Below are 4,565 nucleotides of genomic sequence, written 5' to 3'. Positions count from 1 at the left end.
AGGACATCGATGCTACTAAGTGGGAAGTAGATAAAATCTTCGGTGAAGGTATGGGTTATACCGGGGGATAACTTGAACATATAGTTTGACCTGAATAGCACCCACTGAAGCCTGCATCGGAGTCAGGGAGTGAGAATCTCTGTTCACCATTTAGAATGTCGGCCCTTTTTGGTATCGGGGGAATTCTAAGAATAATGGTGTGTTTTCAAAAACAACTTTGGAAAAATCCTCCGCCTATCCATCCTGTCTATCCCTCTCATAATTTTGTAGGCCTCCATCAGGTCCCTCCTCAGCCTCCATCTTTCCAGTGAAAACAAACCTAGTTTATTCAACCTCTCCTCGAGATCAGGCAACATTCTGGTGAACCTGCGTTGCACTCTCTCCAAAGATTCCACGTTCTTATGATAATATGGTGACCAGAACTGCACGCAATCCAAATGTGGGCTAACCAAGATTTTATATAGCTGCAACATGATTTCCCAACTTCTCTACTCAATGCCCCAGCTGATGAAGGCAAGCATGCCGCATTATCAGCAGCAATGACAGCAGAATCGAATTCTTGCAGTCACTTGTGCATTGGCGGGTCAGTTAGTGAGTTGACAAACTGAATCTCTTCTCACACAGAGCAGGTGAACAGACTCTCACCAGTATGAATGTGTTTGGGTTCAGTCCTAGTCACTGATTGCCCTCTAGTACATTAACAAGTGGTTATTCTGAGCTTGTGATCCTACAGAATGAGCTGCCAGCATTTCAACTTTGGGGCAGGGGGTGGAGACGGGAATCTGTATTCCTTGTCTGATTCTCACGTTCGGAACGATCTGCCCGGACTGCACGTGGAACGATACTTTTCACCGCACCTCGGTACCGACGACAATAAATCCAAATCGATCCGTCAAAGGGCCGGCACGGGCGCAAGGGGCCGACTGGCCTCCCGTCGCCGCCGTGACGCTCCGGCTCACCCAGCAGCAGGTTGACCCACTTTGAGGCCTAACGTCAATATTAAAGCAGCACAGTAAATCAGGCGGGGCGGGAAACCCGTCCTCAGCGGGAAACCCGCCTGACTGGGTTAAAATCGCGCCCCATTCCCCCCCCCCCCCCCCCCCCCCCCCCCCCCTTTAGCCGTGTATCCAGACTCATCCCCACCCCTTTTCCCTTTCCCTCTCTGTTTCCTCGAGTGTCGAATTTCCATCAAAAGTGTCTGTTTGTGCGGAGGGGCTGTTCGACTGAGCGGGGCATCGCCGGCATGGAGGGCGCATGCGCAAGTACCGGCACCCGCCCGGGTCCGGTGGGAGAGGCGCATGCTCGGCGCGCGCTTGCCGGCACCACCGGGACCGGCGCATGCTCGGTGCGCGCGTTCGTGTGGAGGGTTGGTGGGGGACGCTCGCGTCCCTTTTAAAAGTCAACGGCCGGGCCCGGTGGCGTCGCAAGAAGGGGGCGGGTCCGGGCGATGTCACAATCGGCGGAGTCCCCTCCCTCAGTCCCGCGCCCTCGGACGCATGCGCGGACATGGCAGTGGCCCGAGGAAGGCGGCGCCGGTCGGCGAGGGGGAGGCGCTCCGTCGCCGCCGTTCAGAGATCAAAAGGTAGAAAGGTTGTGGGGCCCCGCCCACTCGTGAATTCCCTCCTCTTGTCACTGACTCGCAAAGCTCTTTGATTCCCGTCACGGGACCATCTCTCCCATTTAAAGGGGAGGTTCCTCTGGCCCCGCCGCCTTAAAGGGGAGGTTCGCCAACTGTCGGCCATTTTGTTTTCCTTTTGGCCACAGCATTTATTCTCTCCCCTCCCCCCCCCCCAAACACACCTACACAGTGAGGATATATATAAATATACACCAGGCAGGTCTGATTATAGAATTTACAGCGCAGGAGGCCATTCGGCCCATCAAGTCTGCACCGGCTCTTGTAAAGAGCTCCCTACATAAGAACTTGGAGCAGAAGTAGACCGTCCGGCCCTTCGAGCTCCGCCATTCTATAAGATCACGGCTGATCTTTTCCTGGTCTCAGAACCACTTACCCGCATTCTCGCCATATCCCGTAATTCCTTTATTTTTCAAAAAAACATCTAGTCTATCTTTAAATATATTCAATGAAGTAGCGGCTACTACTCCTTTCGGTTGGGAATTCCATACTTTAACCACCCTCTGAGTGAAGAAGTTCCTCCTTGATTCAGTCCTAAATCTGCTCCCCCTAATCTTGAGGCTATGCCGTCTTGTCCTACTATCACCTACCAGTGGAAACATCCTTTCTACTTCTATCTTATCCATTCCCTTCACAATTTTATATGTTTCTATTAGATCCCCCCCTCAACCTTCTGAATTCCAGTGAATATAATCCCAACCTACTCAACCTCTCCTCATACGATAACTCCGGAATCAGCCTAGTGAACCTCCTCTGCACCCCCTCTAGTGCTAGCACATCCTTTCTCAAGTGTGGAGACCAAAACTGCACACAGTATTCCAGCTGTGGCCTCACCAAAGTTCGATACAACTCCAACATGGCCTCCCTGCTTTTGTAATCGATGTCTCGATTGATAAAGGCGAGTGTCCCATGTGCCTTTTTCACCAGCCTATTAACCTGCCCTCCTGCCTTCAGATATCTTTGGACAAACACGCCCGAGGTCACTTTCCTCCTCGGACATTCCCAGTATCAGGCCATTCGTTGAACACTTCCCGGTCACATTACTCCTTCCAAAGTGCATCGCCTCGCACTTTTCAGGGTTAAATTCCATTATCTGCCCAGTTGACCATCCCGTCTCCATCCTCCTGCCACCCAAGACCCTCAACCTCACTGTTAACCACCCGGCCAATCTTTGTGCCATCTGCAAACTTACTGATCCTACCCCCCCCCCCCCCCCCCCCCGCACAGTCACCTATGCCGTTTAGAAAATGACACAACAATAGAGGCCCCAGCACAGATCCCTGCGATTTGCGTGACGCCAGAGGAATGCTTTTCCATGGAGACAAGATCCCCACCAACGTCAGGGACAATGTCGCCTCTGTGCACCGGAATTGAGTGCCTGCTGGAACTGGGTGTGGGCGGTGAGGCGGGAGGGGATTGTTGCGGAGGATTTCAGCTGGGGTTACGGCGATCGTGACAGCCCAGACACAGCCCATCCGCTGTGCCGGCGTCTTCTACCCCACACGGGCCTCCTCTCACACCGCCCTCCCCCCCCCCCGCCCACTCACACCGCCCCCCCCCCCCTCCCCACCCGCCCAATCAACATATCCTTCTTCCCCGGTGGGTGCATCGAATCACGGAATCCCGCAGCGCAGCCGTTGGGCCCATCAGTCTGCACCCACCCTCTGAAAGAGCGCCCCTGTCTTGGCCCACTCCCCCCGCCCTATTCCCGTAACCCAACCTAATGTTTTGGACACTTAAAGGGGCAATTTATCACGGTCGATGCACCTAACATCAGGGGCTGGTTTAGCACAGTGGGCAAAACAGCTGGCTTGCAATACAGAACAAGGCCAGCGGCGCGGGTTCAATTCCCTTACCGGTCTCCCCAAACAGGCTCCGGAATGTGGCGACTAGGGGCTTTTCACAGTAACTTCATTTGAAGCCGGCTTGTGACGATAAGCGATTATTATTATTAATCTGCACATCGTTGGACGGTGGGTGGAAACTGGAGCACCCGGGGGAAACCCACGCAGATACAGGGGGAGAACGTGCAGACTCCGCCACAGACAGTGACCTGTGACGGTAATGGGACCCGGGTCCCTGGTGCCGTGAGGCAGCGTGCTGACCCCTGTGCCACTCATCCAGCTGCCCTTTCTGTGGCCACGAAATCGCCTGATCCACCCCCCCCCCCCCCCCCCCCCCCCCCCTCCTTGCAGAGGTTCCAGTGAGACCCTGCCACCTGCACCCCTGTTCAAAGGCCCCGGGGCCCTTGCCCCAGTAAACATTGGCCAGTTTCTCGCCCAGCCTCCATTTTGAAGTCATCGGAAGGATAGGCCTTGTCTGGAGGAAGCCTGGATAGTAACAGACTTAGATCTCGGACGAGACATGGGGGAAGGGGGTTGGGGGGGTTGGGGGATGGGACACATGATGGCTTAGCGAGGGTTGGGTGGAGATACCATCAGCAGCCACATAAAGTTGATTCGAGGGTGAACTGGCTGCGGGGAGGGAGGGCTCAGGAGTCGCGGGGGCCGTGTTCCCGGCCCAAATTGGGGGTGGGGAGAGATGAGAGACCCTGACAATGGCGTATCCTGGCCATTACTTCAAAAGCAGCCGGGTCCCTCGCCGGCCCCTTCCCTCATTTAGGGAGCAGAACTGCCCCTTTAAAAAATCGAGAAACAAACCAAAGGAAGTTGGGTAAATGCTTAAAGAAGAAGAGGAAAAAAAAAATCAGGCGTTCCAAGGAAAGAGTGAGCGGCGTGGGGCCACGCGGATCACCCACCGAAAGAACTGGCACAGATTTGATGGGCCGAGTGGCCTACCTGTGCTGTACCGTTCTACGATTTTGGTTTTATTCGTCGCTGGCAAGGTCTGTGTTCACTGTGCACCCGTAATCACCGACTTGAGTGGCTTGCTGGGCCATTTGAGAGCGAATCTGGAGGGACAGAAGGCA

This window comes from Scyliorhinus canicula, unplaced genomic scaffold, assembly GCF_902713615.1.
Source record: "Scyliorhinus canicula unplaced genomic scaffold, sScyCan1.1, whole genome shotgun sequence".
NCBI lineage: Eukaryota > Metazoa > Chordata > Chondrichthyes > Carcharhiniformes > Scyliorhinidae > Scyliorhinus > Scyliorhinus canicula.
The sequence above is the reverse complement of the archived record's forward strand: the minus strand, read 5'-3'. Positions refer to the sequence as shown.